At 43.1% G+C, this 24985-nt stretch overlaps 1 long non-coding RNA gene across 1 annotated transcript; it reads right to left on the reverse strand.

The window, feature by feature from the left end:
* Positions 1-23943: 23943 nt before the first annotated feature.
* LOC137848427 (uncharacterized) lies at positions 23944-24530 on the reverse strand. The gene is made up of 2 exons (XR_011091344.1): positions 24092-24530; positions 23944-24049 (listed from the first exon to the last, which is right to left on the reverse strand). It is a non-coding gene; the product is annotated as an uncharacterized lncRNA (long non-coding RNA).
* Between the last annotated feature and the right edge of the window lie 455 nt (positions 24531-24985).

Raw genomic sequence — 24985 nt, forward strand, 5'->3', positions numbered from 1 at the left:
TATTATCTGGGCTTTCTAGGTCTTCTCAGGATCCCTCCCTGCCACTCAAGGGATAAGGAAAGCAGGAAAACACCACCTGTGCTCCCACTCCATCCAGTAACTGCCCCAGTCTCCTAAGTCCCTTTTGATAGCCTTCAGGCCTCTCTCAGTGATTTCATCGGCTCCAGCCTGAATTACCTTGGCTGCCTTGAAGGGGCCTCGGTGAACCATAGAAACTTTAAGGTTAGGAAAGTCCTTCAAGGTCATCTGGTCCAACCATCACCCTACCAACAATATCACCCACAAAACCATGTCCCTAAGCTCCACGTCCAACCTTTCTTTAAACACCCGCAGGGACGGTGACTTCACCACCTCCCCAGGCAAGCCTTTCCAATGCCTGACTGCTCTTTCTGAGAAGAAGAGATACCCTGCACACTATGATCCCCTGCTCTGCTTCAGAGTCATTTATTACTTTAATTCTGTCTATTTACACCAAAGAAGGTTATCAAAGTAGATTAAAATTCCATGGTGTCAGACCCAGCTATGCCTCATCTAGCAGGATGCCCAGTTCCAAGTTACTGGAGAATATGCACTCCACTCCACCTGTCTGTGCTAGCTGATGTTACAGTACAACACCTTCTGAACAGAATAGTCTTTCCCTTTGTGATAAATCCACTGATGGATAAGACAAACCCACCTTCCTGAGGCATGTTTGTTCTGACTGACTCATTCAAGCTTGTCTCAACACCCAACAACCTTTTTCCTAGTTCACTTCAATGTCCAGTTCCTTTTTTCCAGGTAGGTACCATTAGTACTTCTCTTTGCAGGCTGTAGTGAACTCCACAGGACTGTGTAGCAAGTGACTGGGAAAATTATTGCCACCCTTCATACTCATTTTCAGCATAAGCTTCCTACGCTGCCCCTGTATGGAAGAGCACTTCAGGTCTGACTCATGCATTGGCATTTGGGAGCAAATAGCGTTTGTCCATTACCACTGGTTTGAAACAGGAAAGCTAACAGAGATGAATTAGTAAATGGAAATGCCTTCAGAGGGCTCAAGGTGCAAGGAGATGTTTTCTGCTTCATGATGATATCAGCACTGTAGAGGATGTTCTCTACTATTGAGGGCTCAGCAGTGTGCAGAATACATTTGGACCGCTAAAGAATGTCCTCCATATGACTTCACTGCTTTGCAACCTAAAGAAATCCCTTTCCTGCTGTAGTTTTTCCCAGAGCCTAGAGGAAGGCACCTTCAGTTACTGGCATGGTCTGAAGAACAAGAAAGCAGGATTTTCTTTCTTCCACAGGTTTCCTTTGGCCCTGGTAGGACCAGTGACTGAGTCCTGCCTCAGTCCCTCCTTTCCATGGTTCTCTGGTCTCCATCTATACATATGGAAACTATTACTTTGGGAGCAGGTTTCCTAGGGCTGACACAACTGATGCAGCTGCTCTCTGGTGGCAAGGAGCTCCTCCGAGTGGTGAAGGCCTGCACAACTGCACACATAAATGCATTTGGCCATGTCATAATGCATGGGTAGCTGCCAAAGCGGAGCTTCCAGCAGCTCTCTGCTCTGTCTGCAAACCACAAGCTCAAGCAGGCTGACTCTTGAGATAAATGACAAATAAATTCACCTTCCTTGTCACCATTGCATTGGCAGAAATAAATAACTGTTAAAAGATGGAAGTGGAAAAAAAACACAAACAAACAAAAAAGCACACTGCAGACTAGATTGATTCAATTTTTGTGGGCTTTGTTGATATTAAATCAATATGAAAAAATGAGTAGAACAAAGTTCTGTCTTATTTTGTATATGTATAAAACAATGAGAAAAACTTTAGGTCTGGGGCTGCCCCTTAGTGTCTTGCATAAGAACTGCTACTCCCAGATCTCATGCCAGCAATGACTACCAAAATGATTCAAACTGCAGGACCCAAGAAGTCAGACTCTCCCAATTGCTCCAGGATACCCATACATGTTTCTTTGCTGCGTTACTACAGCAAACTTTGCATAAAGTTCTGCTTTATAAACAATAAGCAAAATGAGAAGTAATATTAAAAATTACAGAGGAAACGAACTCCAGCTTCTCATGGCTTGGTAGCTAAAGCTACAAACTCTGCAGGTAATTTAAGTACTTAACACAGTTCAGTGTTAAAGGAATGGGATTTAGGGATGTGCTTTGCAGAATTCAGGCTGTATATTCCACTAATGAAAGGCCAGCTGACAGCAACAGGCACGCATGGAAACATCTGCTCCTTAATAATGCATCTCAAGCTTACCATTTGCTGTGGGAAAACGACAGTTCAGAAGCACTTAATACCAATGTCACTGTTTCGAGGGGGAATGGAAGAAGAGGGAGGAACAGAGTAATGCAGTATTCTCACGAGCTGTTAATGGAGCGGTCCGCAAAAAGACAAATTCTTTCTCAAATGCAATTGGATTGCGGAGCCTGAAGAGGGCGTTGAGGGCCAGTAGGTAGTTAAGATATATACACAGTATTTAAGGGGAAGTAAAACCATAGAAAAAGACTTCGATAAGTATTTTGCACGTGTTTTCACTGTGGTGGATCTTGGGGAGGCTCCCACAGGACAGAGAAAAGGACACGCTGGTGGATCTGTCTTAAACCAAAGTGGGTGTAGAAGGAGTTGTAGGTCAAATCCTCAAAACCAGCAGGAACAATTTAACCGTGACTGGATGGTATCCACCCCATAGTTCTAGATGATTTTGAGGTTAATGAATCATGTGCTAGGAGCCACCTGCTGAAATCTGCCTTGTTATCAATTTGAGAGGTGCCCTGCAATATCCAGAGAGCTGCTGAACAGTAAATCTGCTGTTCATAGTAGATAAAGAGGTGGACATTAACATGAAAAACAGAATAGTGGGAACATACATATATACTGTGGAAAAGTAAAGGGAAGTCATAATTAAAATCTATTGACTTTACCTGAAGGAGTTCATGAGTAGATGACCTCAGTGACTCCTGTCTACCTTGTTCCCAGAAAGGATTCCTCACTTTTTAAGAAACTAAGAACACTCTTTAAGAAACTAGATTGCCATGGAATAAAAGGAAAAGGCTCATAAAGATGCATGACTTATTGAAAGATAAGAAAGAATGAATTATTATTCTTTAAAAGTGAACTGAAACCACCAATGGAGACCCACGGGAATCTATGCTGGGGCAGGCACTATTCAACATATTCACCCATGATCTGGGAAAGGGAATGAATAATGAAGAAATTAAGTTGTGAGTTTTGTTGTTGTTCTTGTTTGTGTTGATATAAAGCTGCATAGAGAGAGGAAATGAAAATGCTGGCCCAGTAAGAATCTGAAAATAAAACGAAAAAGAAACAAAACAAAACAAAAAGTTCAGGAAAGAAATAGGAAACAGAACAAGAAATGTTCTTAAACCACTAAATAAGGGATCTCACTTCTTCAACATTGTAGTAGTCCTGGTCTCTTCATCCTACAAACAGTACAGAAGGATTAGAAGAGGCAAAGAGAAGAGCAGCCAAGATGTTTAAAGTTATGAAGCAGCTTTTATGTTAGAAACAGCTAAATACACAAGGCATCTCAGTTTGTGGAAGGAAATAACTGAGTAGGGAGGTGAAAGAAGTCCATGCAGCTGAAATTGGCATGGAGAAGGTGAGTAAGGAATAATTATTCATGGTCTTTACCAATATAACAGTAAGAAGAAATAAAAGAGAAAAAAAAATAGGTCAAAACAAACAGAAGAATAATTTTAAATGGTGAAGCTGCTTGCTATGACAATCTCTTGGGAAATGTTTATTGGCAGCTACTAAACACAAAAGCCTGTGCCATTGAGACATCTCTGAAGTGCATACCACTGGAGACTGGATGAGTATTCTAGGAATGTGGTTTGAATGGATGTCTCAGTAATTGTGTAATAGGGAGAAAATTCATTAAGAAGTCTAAATCAGACCAAATAGCCCATTCCAGGAGAAGGTCAGAATAAAGCAAAACTCTGAAAGCAGGAAGTACTTGCAGCTCTCCCCATATGGTCTCGTTGTTATTATAGGTGCTGTTGCTCGGAGGGATCTGCTTATGGGATAGAAGAGTGGATTTCTAATGGCACTAAGAATGGTAGTGTACCGGTATTATTGGAGCAATGCATGTCTCAGCAGGAGCCAGGCTGATTGTTAAAAAAGCTGATGCAAATAGAGAGCCAGAGGCATTTGTTTCCAAGGTACAATATATTTATTTGTCTTTAAAATATGAGGAAATTTAGTGGTTGTTTCATGTTTAATTGAACACCATAAATGATGGCCCAGAGATATGCTGCATGCATGTGTGAACCACAGACAGATGAAATGGTGGGAGGAACAAAGAAAGCCAAGGGGCATCATTTTCTCTTCACAGCTTAGAGTTAACATAGAATTTGGGGCTGCATGTTTCATTTCTATTTGGAGAAGAAACTGAGAATAGAGTGCTTTGCAAATACACTCAAGTGATACCCAGCTCACGTTGCCCTGCTGTGATGCCTCCATCCCTTGCCTTTGTGAAGCAGCAGCAAGAGCTCCCAGCCCTGCCATCACAGGCACCTCCTCTGAGCTGCAGGTCAGCAGGTGAATTCTGCATGTCAGACAACATGATGACTTCTTGGGCTTCATGTCAGCCTCCTCCCCCATACCTCAGCTACACTTAGCAGACTTCCTCAAGTTTCACTTTGCAGTATAAGGTCCTTTTAAGAGGTTGTGAGTCATTCCTCATGATCTTGCTATGGCTGATCAGTTATCTCACTTTCAGTTCCACTATATTAGATGCACAGAGGTAGACTGAATGGATTAGATTTCAGCAAACACCTCTAATAATAAAAACAAAAGCGTAAGCATTGGAAGAGAAGAAGTAGACACAAACATCTGTGAAACTATAACTCAACCAATACAGATCATGGTTAAAATATGTTATTAAAATTTGGAAATAAACTGGAATAAAGTGAGTTACAATGGATGAGTTAAAGTTGTGACAGAGAGAAAGCCCACAGAACCATTACAAGCATTCTCTTTGTGCTGCTAAAAATAATCGTCATGTCTGCTGTGGAAAACAGAGCAATTGTGCATAAATCCACTTTGAAATTTACTGCTCTACTGACTTCTAAAAGGTTGAGTAATGTTTTATTGCTCTTACCCTCTTTTCCAAGTATCCCTGTAACAAAGCCTTGAAAGGGATGGTGTTAAATTCACACAACTTCTTTCTTATCTCTGCCCAACCATGCTGAATAATATTCTACCTTTGATTGGAGGCTCTTCTCTTTAATTTAAATAGCTACATAGCACAGTTTAAACTCTTTCTGAGCCAGAGAACATGACAAAAGTTACATCCGAACTCCCTTATTCATGTGAGCTTTCTACATTCATTATCTATAAGAGTGTAATAACATTTATATCATACTTGTGGGAGACATACATCTCAGTGAAAAGGAATTTGTTCATAATCAGAACTGTATGAATTTCTGTTATTTGCTTTTCAGATATTTGGCCAAAGTCCCTGAGCAATGAAAAGGGGAATGCCAATGACTGACACACTCTGCAGCATTTTTTAATGTAAGTTTTTATTTTCTCTTTTCTCTGCAAATATTTTTTCAGCCCTCTTTCAACCCCCACCCCCAGCCCCAGCCCTTGATTTTAGAGTGGAATGCAGTTTTTCTTTTATTTAAAGATTTGTTTTTTTTCCAAAATAACTCCTCTGGCATTGCTTAAAGGTTCTTAAAAAATGATCATCCCTTTGTTTTTTCCAGAGAAGACAGGACAAATCTGTAGACACAAATATAAAGACTGGTACTAAATGAAATTTCATACATACTTTTGATAATACAGAGCACTGTCACCTATGGATTAAAAACTATGATGACAATATCACCACCCTTCCTTGCTTCTAGAGAATTTGCATTTCATGAGTTCCAAGGTCCACCAGATCCAAATGACTGTCAGGTTCTTGAAGGGCAAGTACATGCTACCAGCTTTTTCCATTGTGTTGAGCTAGGTATTCAAGTGTGTTCATTTTGGAACAAAAATGTAAGTATCCCTATTTTCAGATAGCAAGAAGTGATACTGAACACCTGGGGCTCTTACATCTCCTTGGAGTTATACTGTGGCAGAAGTATGGCAGAAAACAGTGCTTGCCATAGTTCACTAGCAATCTAATTATGGTATCTTCATTTATTCCATATGTACTTTCCATCTTCCACTGGTCATTGAAACACTGAGTATAACAGGCATTGATGTCTTTTAGTCAAATGGTTATCTAAATAAAATCATGACACTCCCAGAGCAAATTAACAACAAGTTTCCAACTATCAAAATTATGAATGTTACTGGCCCATGGAAAGCTCCTAAATAATGATATGACAAAACATGTAGGTTTTTATCAAGGCACTGAGCCCATCCTTTGTTCTTGTTTACTATCAAGAGAAATTTAATGTAAAATGAGAAGATGATGCTCCCACCATTTCCTCTTATGATGCGGCTCCACTTACAGGACACGTCCAGCACTCTCAGCAGTCCCTGGCTCATCTGACAAGGTGTGTTGGCACTCCAAAGCTCCATCCCAGCCCCAGTCCTGACTTTAATACCAAACAGAAGTATGGTTGCAGTACCTTGTAAGAATGTTACAATTCCTCCCTGAAAAAGATGGAAGACTGGTAAAACTGTACAAATGGGACTCTGTTCATAGGGTGGAGATTCATTTCTTACCCAAGAAATAAATTTATTTGTCACTTAAGATCACTCTCCACTTGTGAGGCAGCCTGAGTTACCACCTTCACCAATACAGATATATTTGCACAGAGTAGCTACAGTGACCATGGTAAACATGCATTAAATTACAATCAGACTTGCAGGTGAAGCAACATTTCCATGAGAACAAAATTCCTGTGGGCTCAGAAGCTGTGAAAATGAAGACAACAAACAAACAAACAAAACAGCTATTGTTGGTAATAAACTTCTGCATGTCATACAATTCAGAAAGCTGAGGGTTGCAAGACTGTTCAGATAAAATTACACTTGGAAGAGTTCAGTTTAACAGTGTTTTAGATAAAAAACAAACAAACAAACAAACAAAAAACAGAGACTGGATGACACTATGACAATGTCATGCTTCCAAAGTTACCCTTCAGGAGCCCTGTATCTCCGCCTTAACAATCCACTTTCCTAATCCCAAGCTTAGCAGGGTTATTTAATATCAGCTGTTAAGTCCTTCTCCCTCTCTAGCATCAGATTTGTGTGTTTTGAAATGGAGAGTTGCAAAACTATCTGGACAGAAAACTGAATTAAGTCTTTCACATTTATCTACGTTGAAGAGAACGTGCAATATCCACTGGAAACAGAAGAGGGAGCATTTAATCACAGTACCGGCTCTGTTTTGCTGTTTTGGAGAAAACATGACTGTATTTGAAGTTCGTTCCCGTTGAGCTGCAGCTGACGAACAGCATGCTCGACCACCTCCTGAATATCATCAATACTACCACCTTAGGCAGACAGCTTGGCTGTCTCTCTGACTGTTGTCTGAGAAGCCACACTCCCACATCATGCTTTGTGCCCTTTCTCCACGGATATGGTGCTGAGTATGGTACACGTACCGCAAGTCTTCTGCAGCTAGGAAGTTAATATGCAAAAGTGGGGGTGCAAATTTACAGTGAAGTCGTTGCTCTGTGGGAATACCTTGCATGGAGAGCCAAGAAAGCACTGGCACCTATGACGCAAATGATGCATTTGTAGAACCTGTAGAACCCTGTGTGAATGATGGAGAGGAGGGTGCTCTGGGAGGAAGGAGGGAGGATGCTAGGCTAGACATACTAAACTTTGCACTGTATCATCTATCTGCTTGTATAGGATGTTTAGGTAACAATGCAGAGATGTGCGTCTCATCTCCAAGTGCAAAGTGACTGGGAGGAGCTGGGAGGAATGTCCTAGCCAACACAAAGGCACTGTGAGCTCCTGCTAAGAGAAACTAAGTATGAACTAACATGAGATACAAGTGTAGCTCCATGCACAGGATGGTGACCCCACTAAGTAGAGAAGTCCCCCAAAATGGTCCTCAGGAAAATGGTCACCATCTTCCCCAGCCATGTCTGGTGGGTCTGATTCAGCATCTTTGGGCGTCCTGTGATAAGAAGTGACTCCATGGTTGGTATTCATACCAAATATTGTTTAAACTTAAACTCCACATGACAGAGAAAAGGATCTTGAAACAACAGTGTTCCTGACATCTCTCTTATCCAAAGCCCCGCTATCTTGATATAAGAGGTAGGCAGTGGAATCTGTGGCCTTAGCTGCAGAGTCAGGCACTGTCATTTCCCCACTTCTGGTAGTGCTAGCTCTTCTTCATAACGTCCCATGTCGTTATGTCATTAGAGCCAGGATCTTCCCTATCTGTCAAACCAAGGCCCACCAGAGATACCAAAGTGAAAACATGGCATTATTAGAGTGAAGGTAGCTGTGGGAGGGACTAGCTCCTCCTCTCTCCCCTTTGCTGTCTGCCCTTCTCCAGCACCTTCTTGGCTACTGCTACAGAGTTTAACTCCTCAGAGTTCTCCCTGGGCTGAGTTTTGTCAATGCTGAAGACAGCTCTACATCCTTCAATAGCAAATCAGAGCAAATCCATATGCACTCTTTAGAAACACTGCTCCAAGCAGCTCCCTGACAAGAAGCTGACCACCAGTCACCCTGGAGCATGCCATTGTGCCCTCCATGGCTGACCCTGCTAACCAAAACCCACACAGGTGGGCTGCAGGAGCTGAGTGAGGCTCCTCAGACTCAGCTACCTACCCACAGTCCATCAGTAGCTCGGACAGTTACTATGGGGTGTAGTATGGGCAGATATTGTTGTCTTTCACTGTCTGCTCCTTGACTCTACCAATTAAACCAGATGTAGTCACATGGGAAGCTCCCAGGCAACCACTCCTGTATACACAACACAGTATTCATAAACTATGACAGAGTAGTTCCATATTTTCATTTTAGAGTTGTATTTTACCATCAAAGCACTCTTCACAGCAATGGTACCCTCCATGCCAGCTCACAAATAGCATCACCACAATACAGCCACCTCTGGCCTTTCCAGTTGGCACATGATGTACACCCAAAGTTAAATGGGACATGTTAGTGATTTTAACCTAAGAAGTCATTTGAATGGGATACAGCATTACTTGCACCCAACACATTATGAATTAGTGTCCTTCCCCCAATATTTTTACACCATAAAGTATGTTACTGTGTTCATCCACTCACAGAAAAAGAAATGGATTTGCCTGACTGGGGTTTCAAGATGAAATGTCAGGGGGTCATAGCATGTCAAGCTGTAAGTATACTCTGGTCCTGAGTCACTGCCAGCCAAATGCCAGTGAGCACTAGAGCATGGTGTTCTCTTCCTAGCCCACAGTGACATTTGACTCATCTATTGCTTCTTGTGTTTTCTTCATATCCCACCCCTGCCTTTAGTAAATGAATGAATGACATAGGAGAGCCTTCAGGAAACTCCCTCTATCTATTGCATCTTTTATTTATTTTTATTTGTGTTATGTATAATTATTTCCTTTATTTCTTTTTATTCAGCAAACCAACCTCTCCAAAGAGGAAGCATAGCCTTTGCTTTCCTGTTAAATTATTGTAGTTTTCCAAGTGCTCAGAAATGCAGACCCAGCCAGGACTAATGCAAGTTGTCCCTACTTCACAACATCCCACTGTGGATTGAGTGGTACAGCAGTCACCATCACAGACATTCAGCAAGGGGAAGTACAGCCCCTGCTGCTAAGACACAGCACCAGAAATACTAATACCCTGAATCCAGACCCCTTTTAGAGAAAAACTGAATGTTGATGGTGTCCCTCACTGCAGAAATACCTCCATGCACTGGTTTCTTCCTCTGCATGACCAGAGAGCTGAGAAGCGCTGTAATGTGGGGTGAAGCAAGTAAACTGCACTGAAAGTTCATTCTCAAACATGCTGAACATTCAGTTTCCAGAACTGAACCAAACATAGCTGGTAACTGCAATAGGTAGACATTCTCTCACATGCCACCTAATGCTTGTTCTCAGCCAGAGCACTTGTCATTTGACGGATGTAATGCTTGACAGTTAAAATCTTGCCAACCTTAGGAATAATTATACACTGGTCTTTATAACTGCCATAAATTATGAACAGCATCCCCCTGTGCCACAGTTCTGTCTGTCACACAGAGCTGTCTGACATAATGGGCATGTTTTGGGGGCTGCCTTACCTGGAGTTACCAACCAATAGAGATGAGAGTTGCTGTCCTACTGGGTCATTTCTCTTAACTTCTAAATGCAGACTGCTCACATGTATGCTTTTCTTCTCCTCCCACATTTTGTCATCTTGCCTCATTACACAGGTGCTCATTAATGCCTGTTACTGTATATTATTGACACCTTCAGAACAAACAAAAGAATAAGATTTAATCCATATGATGAGCATGCTACCAACAGACTGTGCTGGTAAAGTACTCCAAATACTAACATAACTTTATTAGCATACCTATACTTCTCAACCAGTGTAACAATCCCACAGAGACTACATAGAACAAGTTTTACATGTAAAGGTGCAGCCTTTGTGTTACAGTCACATTAGGACTCCTGCTAACATGGCTCTGGCAATCAGAGATTGCGCTGTTTCTCTCACATGGCTTGTCTACTGGAGTTTGCTGTGGCAAAACAAAACACCCAGGTGAGTATTAGGCTGACTCACACAACATTCAACAGCTGGCAGCATATGTGACAGGAAAGCAGGACACACAGAGAGATGGGAGTGGACATGTCCAGCCCAGAAATACAGTCAAATTGTAAATATGTTTGCATTTAGGTATATTGCCTCTCTATTGAAGCACATACACTGGAGCTTGGATCTGAAAGAACCTAGCAGCTCAGTAACAGCACAGATCACAGAATCACAGAATCACAGAATCACAGAATCACAGAATCACAGAATCACCTAATCACAGAATGGTTTGGGTTGGAAGGGACCTTAAAGATCATCTAGCTACCACACCCCCTACCGTGAGTGGGGACACTTCCCACTAGATCCTTTTCTTCTCCAAGCTGAATAACCCCAATGTCCCAAGCCTGTCTTCATAGGAAAGGAGCTCCAGCCCTCTGATCATCCCTATGACCCTCTGGACTCAGTCCGATGTCCTCCTTATACTGGGGATCCCAGAGCTGAATGCAGCACTCCAGGTGGGATTTCATGAGAGCAGAGCAGGGGGGGGAGAATCACTTCCCCCAGCCTGCTGGCCACTCTTCTCTTGGTGCAGCCCAGGGTATGATTGGCTTTCTGAGCTGCAAGCTCACATTGCTGGCTCATGTTGAGCTTCCCATCAACCAACACCCCCAGATCCTTTTCCTCAGGGCCTTCTCTCCACTCTCCACCCATCCTGTATTGGTGCTTGGGATTGCCCTGACCCAGAAGCAGGAACTTGTGCTTGGTCTTGTTGAACCTCATGTTCACACAGGCCCACCTCTCAAGCCTGTTGAAGTCCCAGTGGAAGGCATCCCTTCCCTCCAGCATGGGAGAGCACAGAGGTTGGTGTCAGCCACAGACAGAATCATAGAATCATTTAGGCTGGAAAAGGGATCTAAGACATCTAGTCCAACTTTTAACCTAGAACTACCAAGACCACTATTAAACTAAGTCACTAAGTTCTACACATTTTTTTTTAAGACATCCAGAGATGGTGACTCAACTTCTTCCCTGGGCAGCCTGTACTTCACAGTGCTTTCCGTGAAGAATTTTTTCCTAATATGCAAGCTAAACACCCCTGGCACAACTTGCTGAAAGTGTACACAATGTGACTGTCCGTGTCGCCAACAAAGACAATAATATTGGTTCTAATCTGGACCTCCAAGGAACATCACTCGTCACTGGTCTCTACCTGAACATTGAGCTCTTGACTGCATCTCTTTTAAGTACGACCATTCAGCCAATTCCTTGCCTACTGAGTGGTCCATCTATTAAATCCATGTCTCTCCAATTAAGAGACGAGGGTGTTGTGCAGGACAGTGTCAAACAATTTGCACAAGTCCAGGTAGATAATCTCAGGTAGACCCTAGTAGCCTTAAACTGGCTCTTTTCCGGTGTTTGAATCACACCAATAGTTCTGAATGGTTTATGGATTCCAGCACTGCTATGATCCCATCTATCTCCATGTAAACACATCACTGTGCATGGACCACATATACCTTTCGTCCTTCTTCTGGCCACCACAGAGACAGACAATCAGGAAAGCTGGTTGCAGCCACACTGTGAAGCTTATGTCATACTGGTTAACACCGGATAATTTTGTCCTGATGGATCCAAGTCACAGTGTCTCTGCAGGGCAATCAATATATCCTTCACAGTCAGTAGCATTTTTTTCCATTATCCAAAGCATCTCCACCTCCTTTGGCCTAGATAACAGAGAGCTGACTATGTAGTCAGCCTGTTATACTGGTCCTGCCAGCAAACAGCACCTGGAAAATGTTTATCTGTACATCTACAGAATGTTAGTACTCCTGAGAAAAAAACATAGGTAACACATTCCCTCCTGGCTATTTTTGAATCAACAAAATTGATTCAAATTTTGGGTGACCAGCTGTAGGTAACTGAGGACTTGGACCAGATGACCTCCAGAGGTCCCTTCCAATCTCTACCATTCTGTGATTCTGTGATAATGAAACCTGAGTCCCAAAGCACTGTTACAGTAGTAACCTATCTAGACAGGTGCTACATGTCTTCAGGCATTACAGAATGAATGTTAAATTGTTGGGTCCAGATGGTATTCAACCAGGATTACTGAGAAAACTCAGAAAAAAATAGCTGAATTCATAACAGCAGTATGTTGCCTCTTGCAAAAATTGCACTTGAATGCTAGGAGCCAATGCATAATTAAAAGCAAGTTCTTCAGGGTCCATGGAATTCTGATCCCATGAGCCAGATATCTGTACTGAGCCAGCTATTGGAGTTTTTGTCTAGAGTCATCACTGAGGAACTTTTACATCTTTTGGGGCAAAGTCACCTTAGCTTTTGTAAAGAAAAATCTGGGCTTAATAACATTTTGGAGTTTCGGGAAGATGAAGGACACACATGAAGATAAGTGTGATCCAGCAGGTAGTTCACCCAGATATCCAAGACACTTCCTGCAAAATTACCAATCAAAGGCTTTTAAAGAAAACTAAGCAGCTGTGGAATAAGAGGGAAAGTCCTCTGGAAAAATTAACAGGAGAAGACAGAAAACAAAAGGCAAGAGGAAAATGGTTGGTCTCCACAAAGTACAGATTTCACCAGAGTGGTGTTGGACCTGTACTGTTCTGCATATTCATAAGTGTTCTGAAAAAGTTTGAGCAGTGAGGAATAAAAGTTTGCCAAAGACACAAAGTTAGTCAAGACAGTGGGGACTTAGGCAGGCTGCAAATAATTGCAGAAGAACCTTGTAAGACTGACCGAGCAATGAAAAGACAGATGAAACAAACAAGAATAACTGTAAAGTAAGGCACATAGAGGAAAAATGTCCTAGCTTGCCATACAGAATTATGTATGCAAAAACAATTGTATGCAGAATTATGTATGTTGCAAATTTACCGTAACTGGTCAGGAGTGATATGCTGAAGTTACAAGCAGTTGCATGAAAACATCAAAACAGTTTTCCAGAGCAGAAAGAAAATAAAATCAAACATTAGGAGCTATTGGGAAAGCATCAGGGAACAAAATAGAAGTCATCACACTCATCTGTGGCTTGAATGTTGTGTGTAGCTGAGGAACAGCACACAGGTAGGTTAAGGCCTTGGCGAATTGTGTCAATACTGGAGTGAATGAATTGGCCAAGACTCCTCAACCTGAAAATTAGCTGAGAGGGAGAGAAATTGCCAGTAGCCTACAAAATTGCAAGTGGGAAGGGTAAGGCAGTTAGGGACTCATTCATCCACTTACCCTTTGAGAGCTAAATCCACCAAAGGAAGATAGCAGAAATGAGGCTCAGTAGAGATGAGCCCAGGGGAGTAATGCTGGGGGCTAGGGCGATGACGCAACTGAAGTGCATCTACACTAATGCACACAGCATGGGCAACAAACAGGAGGATCTGGAAGCCGTTGTGCGGCAGGCAAACTATGACCTAGTCGCCATCAATGAAATGTGGTGGGACCAGTCCCATGACTGCAGTGCTGCAATGGATGGCTGCAAGCTCTTCAGAAGGAACGTGAATCTAAGGAGGGGCAGTGGTGTGTTTCTATATTAGAGAGTGTTTCAATGCTGTTGAGCCTGGGGCTGGGAATGATAAGGTAGTATTAGTGGATAAGGATCAAAGGGGTCCAGGAAGGCTGGATGCTCCTCAGGAAGGAAGTCTTAAAAGTGAAGGAGCAAGCTATCCCTGTGTGCCGTAAGAGGAGCCGGTGGGGAAGAAGGCTGGTATGGCTGAACAGGGTACGTTTGCTGAGAGTCCAGGAGAAAAACAGAATTTTTGTCCATTGGAAGAAGGGACAGGCAACACAGGGAGAGTACAAGGAAGTTGCCAGCATGCGCAGAGAGAAAATCAGAAGGCTAAAGCCCAGCACAAGCCGAACCTGGCCACTATATTTAAGGATAACAAAAATGTTTTTACAAATATATTAACAGTAAGAGGAGTGCCAGGGAGAATCTCCATCCTTTACTGGACTCAGGGGGGAACATGACTACTGAGGATAAGGAAAAGGCTGAAGTTCTTAGTGTCTTCTTTACATCTGTTTTTATTAGTCAGACCATGTATCTTTGGGGTACTCAGCCTCCTGACCTGGAAGTCTGGGGCAGGGAGAAGAACCCCCCCCCCCCCATGTTCTGGTGGAAACAGAAACAGTGGAGACCTGCTGCTCCACCTGGACTGTCACAAGTCCATGGGACCTGATGGGATCCACCCGAGGCTGCAGAGGGATTTGGCAGATGTGATTGCTGGGCCACTTCCCAGCATCTAACAGTGGTCATGGTCAACTGGAGAGGTTCTGGATGACTGGAGGCTTGCCAACATGATGGCCATCTATAAGAAGGGTTGTAAGGAGGACCCAGGCCTGTCAGCCTGACCTCAGTGCCAGGAAAGGTGATGGAACAGGTCATCTTCAATGCAATCAAGCAGCACATATGGGACAACCATGGGATCAGCATGAACCTTTCATGAACCTTTCAGTCAGCATGGGTTCATGAAAGGCAAATCCTGCCTGACCAATCTCATCTCCTCCTATGACCAGGTCACCTTCCTGGTGGATGAGGGAAAGCCTGTTGACATAGTCTACATAGATGTCAGCAAAGCCTTAGACACAGCCTCCCACAGTATTTTCCAGGAGAAGCTGTCAGCCCATGGCTTGGGCAGGCACACTCTTTGCTGGGTTAAAAACTGGCTGGACAGCCAGGCCCAGAAAGTGGTGAAGAATGGAGTGGAATCCAGCTGGTCATGAGTGGTGTTCCCCAGGGATACGTGTTGGGGCCCGTATTCTTTAATATCTTTATTGATGATATGGATGAGGAAATTGAGTGCACCCTCAATAAGTTTGCAGATGATGCCAAGTTTGGGGGAAGTGTCCATCTGCCAGAGGGTAGGAAGGCCCTGCAGAGGGACCTGGACAGGTTAGGGTTGATGGGCAGAGGCCAATGGGATGAGGTTCAAAATGGTTAAGTGCCAGGTCCTGCACTTTGGCCACAACAACCCCATACAATGCTACAAGCTTGTGGCAGACTGGCTTGGAAGTTGTGCAGAGGAAAAGAATCTGGGGGTATTGATTGATGCTCACCTGAACATGAGCCAGCAGTGTGCCCAGGTGGCCAAGAAAGCCAACAGCATCCTGGCTTGTGTCAGGAATAGGGTAACCAGCAGGACCAGGGAGGTGATCATCCCCCTGTACTCTGCTTTGGTGAGGCTGCGCCTCGAGTACTGTGTTCAGCTTTGGGCCCTTCAGTACAAGAAGGACATCGAGGCCCTGGAGCATGCCTAGAGAAGGGCTATGAAGCCAGTGAAGGGTCTGGAACAAAAGTCCTATGGGGAGCTGCTGAGGGCACTGGGGTTGTTTAGTCTAGAGAAGAGGAGGCTCAGGGGAGGCCTTACTGCTCTCTACAACTCCCTGAAAGGAAGGTGTGGGGAGCTGGGGGTCAGACTCTTCTCACAGATAACCAGTGGTAGGACTTGAGAGAATGGCCTCAATTTGCACCACGGGAGGTTTAGGTTGGAAATGAGGAGACATTTCTCCTTAGAAAGAGCAGTCAGGCATTGGAACGGGTTGCCCAGAGAGGTGGTGGAGTCACCATCCCTGGGGGTGTTCAAAGAAAGTCTGGATGTGATGCTTAGGAACACAGTTTAGTGGGTGACATTGTTTGTAGGGTGATGATTGGACTAGATGATCTTGGAGATTCTTTCAACCTTAATTATTCTGTTTGTATGATCCTGATTCAAAGCAAGTTAAATGATTTTCATTTTCACAGCAAGACACCTAAATGATGCTACTAAAATAGACGAACCACATCAGATTTAATGAAGCCCTTGTGCTGAAAATAACTGGATGTTGGGAGAGTACTTTGGGGCATATAGTACATGCTTGTATTGTTTTTACTCATCTGTGGATACCTGCCTATAAGCACTTTGTTGCTGTCACATATGCATATTGAGTTACAGATTAACATTTAGTAGCAGCAGTTTTTCTCACAGGTGGCAATGAGTATAGCTCCTCCTGCCTTCATTTGTCCCCGTCCCCTTCCTTTTTCCTCTGGGCTTCAAGGCACATTGTGGCAGCTCCATAGCATATCACTCATGTGGCGGTGCAATGTGACAAACTTCCCCAGCCACAACTAATGTCTATCTGTTGGTCGTGTGCCCTGTTCAGCAGTTCTTCTTTTTGACTCAGCTCCTGACATCTTACTGCCCTGCAGACCTCCAGAGGCATGGCTGTGCTGGATGGGCCCTGGGTCTGAGCCAGCAGAGCCATTCTTATGTTCTTGTGTGGAGGTTCACTCCTCACAGCTTAGGAGGTTAGGCAGAGGCCTCACAGCTCCCACACTTCAACTTGCTTTGTAGATCCACAGGTGCTGACAGCGAAAGAGAAAGACTGCCTCTCGCTTGTGCCCAGCCAAGCCCTCATCCAGTAAACCAAGCAGAAGCTGTTTCAAGAAAAAAGCAACCTTTGCCTCCTTCCAGGTTTAACTTTAACTGATTACTCTTCAGTAATCCTATCCACCACAAGGTCATGCATGCTTGGGACAATATGAGGGAACGGTGTGATGAAGATGTCAGGCCAGAGGAAACACTGGTTTACAGTCTCTTACATGCAGCACATGCTCGAGCTGACTGTGAAGCCATGACACTGTGCACACAAATTACATTGATTTCTAACTCCCTGACACTTTCAAGGAGTATTTTTCACAGCATCTCAACTTTATATAAGCTATGTGTGGGGTTTGTTGGTTTGTTTGTTTTGCACTGATTGGTGTTTAAACTGCAAAGTTAGCACTCTAACTGCTCAGGAAAATATTTGTATTTACATATAACACTTGTTTTAATAGCAAAAGGTGACTACCTTTATACCAATCAGTCCTGCCTGAGGACACAGTTTCAATGAAAGCTTAGAAGCCTATTTCACCCTACTGGGCTAACTGTTCTTACCCCATTGCTATATGGCTATATACAAACACAATTGTCAATTAAAAGAACTAATTCAAATTTCTGTAATTTAATCAATCCTCTTCAGTAATTCTAGTTTTCTGTTGAATCAGCTCCCTAACTTGCTTTCCTACTCAGCTGCATAAGAACTTGTGCCTGAGAAAGAAAGGGAAGAAAAACAGGATTGTAGCACAGCAGCTGCTGTAGTGTAACCCAGCAGGCAGCTCAGTACCAGACAGACATTTGCTTACTCCCCCTCAGTGGGATGGGAGAGAAAATTGGAAGAAGGTAAAACTTGTGGGTTGAGATGAAGACAAGTTTAATAAGACATAAAATGAAGGGAAAAAACATAGTGGTAGTAGTAGTAGTAGTAGTAGTAGTAACAATGTTAAGAATAATGATAATGATGATAAAGGCATATACAAAGAACATGATGCACAATTCAGTTGCTCATCACTGATGCACAGCCAGACCCTGAGCAGTGACAGACCCCCAGGCCAACTCCCCTGTTCCTATTGTCCAGTATGATGCCATGTGGTATGGGACACCCCTCTGGCCCCCTAGGGCCAGCTGTCCTGGCTGTGTCCCCTCCCAGCTCCTTGTGCACCACCAACCTCCTCGCTGGCAGGGCAGCATGAGAAGCTGAAAAGGCCTTGGCTTAGCGTAAGCACTGCTCAGCAACAACTGAAACATCAGCATGTTAGCAGCATTATTATCATCCTAAACATAGCAGCAGTAAGAAAATTAACTCCATCCCAGCTGAAACAAGGACAAAAAACACCCGTTTGTCGCGTTAAAGGGGTGTAGCTGATTAACCGTCACGGGCCCGTTTGGATTCAGAGTACTGAACCAGTCGGACATTCACCAAAACTGGGGGTCCGTTCGGACATTCACCAAAAACGTAATAACCGCCTGGGGGTCCACTCAGACATTCACCAAAAACGTATTAACCACCTGGGGGTCCGTTCAGACATTCACCAACAATGCATTAACCGTCTGGGGGTCTGGTTAGATTCAGAACACTGAATTATCACGGATAATCACCCTCACCCAAGTCGCATTAATGAAAGCTATCACAATGCAATCAAGTATGGTTTATTACAGCAACAGATAATCAGGTTCTTTTGGATTGCCGGCGATAGTGACTGTCTGCAAAAGCAAGTTAGTATGTATGAAATACACAGGCGTTATAGGTGTTATAGGTGTTATAGATGTGACAGGTGTTACAGATGTTACAGATGTTACAGGTGTTACAGATGTTATAGATGATATAGATGTTACAGGTGTTACAGGTGTTACAGGTGTTACAGGTGTTACAGGTGTTATAGGTGTTATAGGTGTTATAAGTGTTATGGGTGCACAGCCTAGAAATAAACGCGTTGAAAGGATCAAAGACTCTATATAGAGATTTATAAGCAAATATTCAGATCTCACCCAAAGGCGTCCCAATGGGGGGGGAAGAGAGGCTCAGCCCGTCGACTGATCCCAGGAGTCAGGAGGTCCTAAGGATGCTGTATGTCCTCGGGATGGTATCTCCCCTGACGATGGTATCTTCCCTAACATCCCCTCTCTCTTGGGGCAATTTATATTATTTTCTATCTTTTAGGTGGAGCTTGAGTGGCTCTAGTCAAGCATATCTTAGTTATGATTGGTGTAAAGTTTTCCCGTCTCCGTTTAAAGTAATAGGCTCCGAGAAATTCAGAGCGCATGCTCAGTGAGGGGTGGTCGCACCTTGGAGGCGGGTAGCTTTTGGGATGGAGGTGTGTTTTGGTATTATAATGATATTATAATGAGCAAAAAGAACACTAGGGTACAGCATTTGTCAAAACATGACAGGTCTTTGGCTTAGGGTGGCAAAAAGTGCTGCTTTGTGCACAAGAACAATCGAGGTCCCACCTGATCACAGAGCCTAGCCGTGGTGTCTCCACTCCACTCCACGCTCCGTGGTGTTCCTTAGAGCTAGCACACCAAGTTTCCCCAGCGCGATAGCATCTAAGGTTGGGAGCCTAGGGAACGCTCAGATAATGCAGTTATGCCCTACCCTGAAAGCCTCTTCAAAGCTGTACCTTTTCCCTAAAAACGTGAATGTTAGTTTTATTTTCCTAATTACTTCAGGCATTTACACCACATAATCCACCCCGTGACTATAGTCACTCAAGCTTCACGACAGTTGAAATATGTCGGGGATATCACATACATTCTCGGTTTGAGGTTTATCGAGTGTATGTACATTGTGTAGGGATGCTAAACGTTTCATCATAAACCAGAGTTTAACATACAAACTAATTGTCAGTATAAAACATAATACAGTGAGTATTAGCAGAACAATAACAGGGTGAAGCATCTTGTTGAAGATTCCCTTGGCAGCTGGCGACCATCCAAACAAAGTGTCCCACCAACGGTGTCTCTCATCTCTCTTCACTCTTTCCATCACTTGATGTATTTCTTGTGCATCATGATGGACAGTAATCAGAGTCTTTTGTCCATTTTCTCGGACTTGTGTCATCAGCTGCTTCAGGTCCTCATGTACCAGCGATTTCTTCACCAAGGTGAGGTTCATTCCAATAGGAGTAGGCAGCAGTTCATGAAGCAGAATATAATTAGATGCAATAAGTTGATAAGAAGTGACAGGAGCTGAGTATTTAAAATCACATCCTAGAATTTTGGTAAAATTGCAAACACAAACATTAGAGTGATTACTGGTATCTACCACTGTATCATCTACGACTATAGAATCACAATGAGTTCTCATACAAACACAACCTTTCCCAATATATATAAGTACAGTTTCAAGGGTTTCATTAGGATGTATCTCGAAGTGGCAAATATTTTGCTCAGTGTCAAGACAAATGTCTTGAGATTCCAGTGTGTTACTTTCACAGATGAAACCTTTTTGTTCACGCACAATGCATGCATTTACATCAATTGTTTGCCACTTTCCTCCCTTTTGATGGGCCCATACTTTATGCTCTTTAGGATAAAGTATAGTTCCATTATGGTTGAGTCCTAATGCAATGATTGGATATACATTGTATACGGTGGCATTACTTATAGTAAGTATAAAGGCAACAATTTTATCATTTTCTGCATAATGGGTAAAGTTGACTAATTGCCACCAAGCTTGAAATTCTTTTTCAAATTCTGAAGCATTATCCCAAATCAATTTTCGAATTTCAGTGGGCAAAGTTCCTCCTTCTCCTTCTCTAATAATAGCTGCTGCTACAGATTGTATCCATAACTGCGCTTGGATACAGCTCAAGGCAAGGGAGGTATTGCCTTGGGCTTTTCCAAGGGCATTTACAATTAATTGATGATCATTTTCCTCAATTTGTTCCCAATGGGGCAAAACATCTGATAGAAGCCATTGATTTGCTCCTAAAGCCAATAAGGATAATTTTATTGGTTGTTCCAATTTCCTTAGGTCATCTGTAGTAGCAGTTGCTCTACTCATTAAAACCTCAGCATCAATGCTATTTAATATACCTAATCCTGTCCCTAATAACCCAGTTGCATCCTGTGGCCCTTTTTTAGGGACCAACTAGGGTCAAAGAGAATTTGTTGTTTTCCCACAATTTTAATTATGTAAGGACCTGTGTTGAAGATGGAAGGAGTTAGACCAATGGGAGGCTGAGTCGGTTCATTTTCAAATATCTGCAGGGGCAGAGGCTTCTTATCCTTTGACCATGAATTCAAATAGTAATTCTGTGCCTCTGTAGCCTCAGAGACAGTACACAATTATAGGTTTGGTGAAAGTAAAATTGTACCAGCAATCAAAATTTGGTTCAGTTATTTTAGTTATTTGGCAACCAATTTGTATTGTCTGTCCAGACATGGCTTAAAGTTCAGCCATTCTTAGAGAATTGTTCCAACTCCATTCATCTTTTGAAAATATTTTGTTTCCATGTAGAACTAAAGTAGAGAGATTTAGGTCCTTTCTGTTTTGAGATGTTACAGTGACTGTACTATACTGTGACAATACATGGTTAAATGCCATGGTGAAACACCTCAGCTCCATGCACAGCCACAGTAGCTAAGTTTCCTTTAAGGTCTGTAATTGCATCAAGGTCAGGGTAAAGCATAGCATCATTAATCCAAACTGTTGATTCGTCATCTTCCAGCTGTCCATATACAGTTCGCTCAGGGTTCCTGTGAACACAAAAGAAAATAAAATATGCTCGGTTGTATTCAACCGGCAGGGTTAGAAAGAGGGTGAAATAGCAATCTTTGATTTCCCATGCGTAGAAATATTTGGAAGTAGTTAGCACTATTGCTACTGTTAGAAACACAGAGGGCTTTCACTATCTCTGCCATGTTTGGAACTGTGGCAGTCAAAGGTGTAGTGTTAGCATTCAGCTGTCTGTATTTCACTGTAAAATGCCATTGCCTGGTTGGTTTCTTTACTGGCCACACTGGTGAATTGTAAGGTGAATGGGTCCTTTTAATAATGTCTCTTTTTTCCAATTCTGTTACCACCCCGTCAATCCCCATAAGTGCTGCTGCTGACAACAGATATTGCCGATATTTTAGCAGGGGATAAGGGTATGGATGTTTGTAACAGGCTCAGTCTCATGGTGCCTGAAACCCTTTGATGTGTCGCGAAACTCCACACAGTTCCATCAGGGAGTTTTCACATACAACCATGCAGTATGTCAAATCCTAAAATATTAGTATATGCAGCACCAACTAATACTTCTATCCTGGTTAATTTTTGTTCCTCTGGCAACCAGAGTGAAATTTTTGCAGTGGGGCATTGTTTTTCCACACCATTGATTCCCGTGAATTTAACCCTGCATTGACCAGGTGTTATGCTCAGGGTTTGTGCTGTTGCATGTGTAATTACTGACATTTGGGTCCTGGTTTCAATAAGAAAGTTTACCAATATTTTGGGGGGTTCAACAGGAATGATGATGATAGGGTCAGAGTGTTCATTAGAGAGCCATTGAATTGCTAATACCTGCCGAGCAGGGTGGCTCATTGCCCTCCCCGGGGATAAGAGTTTTTTTGCCGACACCACAACTCACCTCGTTCCCTATTAGGTTTCAATCTCTCTTTGAATTTGGGATATCTGGGATTTTTAGTGTGGATTTGGCGGACTCGCCGAGAGTGATCTTGGGGCTTAATACTGGATGAATTAATCCAGCCCATTCGGCGTCCGTATTTATCTAGGTCTTGGACAAATTCACTCCATGTGGGAATAGGAAAGTTTGGATTTCGCCTACGACCACGATCACCATCCCTATGAGCAGCTTGTATACGATCCTGGGTGTTTGCTACAAACATTTTAAGACAATCAGGGAGCCCACGGATAAGAGGGGTTAACCGAACCGGATCAATAGGAGCTAACATCGGGGATTTCCTAAATTCATCTCTTTCATATATCGCCTGAATACAGGCTGCTTTTTGTACTGCAACAGCCAGGTCAGAATAGCCTGTAGCTCTAATTTCCAGAGGTTCCCCTCTCTCTTGGGGATCTATACCACCTGCCCAATATGCTGCCCGTGCAGTGATAGAATAACTATGGTCTCCTGGTGTGGTGGTTAAAAATACTCCAGGTCCCCAAAAGCCACCTGCTTCTTCCTTACTCAACATAATTCGATCTCCTCCTTCAAGAGAAACTCGCCACACATATTCCACTTCCGATTCCCCTGGTCGCCTTGAGAACTTCTCCTGTATTTTAATCAACTCCGCCGGCGACCACGGGATCGTTCGCACAGTAGTGCGGATTTCATCATTGTCATCAACAGTAGTCTCAGTCTTAACCAAAGGTCTCAAGGAAATCGATTGAGGTTCAGGGTCAGAAACCTCTTCAACACCATCATCATCGTCAGACCAGATATCACCATCCCAACTTTCAGGGTCTGCATTATACAACAGTCTACGAATCTGCTTAACCGGAGCGCAAGGCTGTATTTTAGTTAACAGATGACTAACCCTTTCCAGCAATTGTTTAAGATAATTATTTTCACTCACGAGTTTATCCACTCTAACTCCTAATGCCTTTCCTGTCTCCCTTTCAAAGGCCAATGATGACTTCAATATTTCATTCTCTGATTTCAAAGCGCTATGTTCCGCATCAGAGATCAGTTTGGGAGCAGGAGTTTCCTTAGCTTCTTGCTGAGCACAAGTCAAACAAGCTCCTAACACAGCACAAATCGCACTTTTACCCTTTCTTAGACCAATCTTTCGTGAAGCCTGACACTGCTCAATGCGCTCCACCACCTTTTCCTCATCTTTCCAAAACTTTTGGGCCCATTCCTTCCCCGCCTGGGAAGGGGCACATTTGTATTTTTGCAGAAGTTTATCCATAGCAATCCTGCCGACTACGCCAATTTTACTGTCGCGTTAAAGGGGTGTAGCTGATTAACCGTCACGGGCCCGTTTGGATTCAGAGTACTGAACCAGTCGGACATTCACCAAAACTGGGGGTCCGTTCGGACATTCACCAAAAACGTAATAACCGCCTGGGGGTCCACTCAGACATTCACCAAAAACGTATTAACCACCTGGGGGTCCGTTCAGACATTCACCAACAATGCATTAACCGTCTGGGGGTCTGGTTAGATTCAGAACACTGAATTATCACGGATAATCACCCTCACCCAAGTCGCATTAATGAAAGCTATCACAATGCAATCAAGTATGGTTTATTACAGCAACAGATAATCAGGTTCTTTTGGATTGCCGGCGATAGTGACTGTCTGCAAAAGCAAGTTAGTATGTATGAAATACACAGGCGTTATAGGTGTTATAGGTGTTATAGATGTGACAGGTGTTACAGATGTTACAGATGTTACAGGTGTTACAGATGTTATAGATGATATAGATGTTACAGGTGTTACAGGTGTTACAGGTGTTACAGGTGTTACAGGTGTTATAGGTGTTATAGGTGTTATAAGTGTTATGGGTGCACAGCCTAGAAATAAACGCGTTGAAAGGATCAAAGACTCTATATAGAGATTTATAAGCAAATATTCAGATCTCACCCAAAGGCGTCCCAATGGGGGGGGAAGAGAGGCTCAGCCCGTCGACTGATCCCAGGAGTCAGGAGGTCCTAAGGATGCTGTATGTCCTCGGGATGGTATCTCCCCTGACGATGGTATCTTCCCTAACATCCCCTCTCTCTTGGGGCAATTTATATTATTTTCTATCTTTTAGGTGGAGCTTGAGTGGCTCTAGTCAAGCATATCTTAGTTATGATTGGTGTAAAGTTTTCCCGTCTCCGTTTAAAGTAATAGGCTCCGAGAAATTCAGAGCGCATGCTCAGTGAGGGGTGGTCGCACCTTGGAGGCGGGTAGCTTTTGGGATGGAGGTGTGTTTTGGTATTATAATGATATTATAATGAGCAAAAAGAACACTAGGGTACAGCATTTGTCAAAACATGACAGGTCTTTGGCTTA

This window comes from Anas acuta, chromosome Z, assembly GCF_963932015.1.
Source record: "Anas acuta chromosome Z, bAnaAcu1.1, whole genome shotgun sequence".
NCBI lineage: Eukaryota > Metazoa > Chordata > Aves > Anseriformes > Anatidae > Anas > Anas acuta.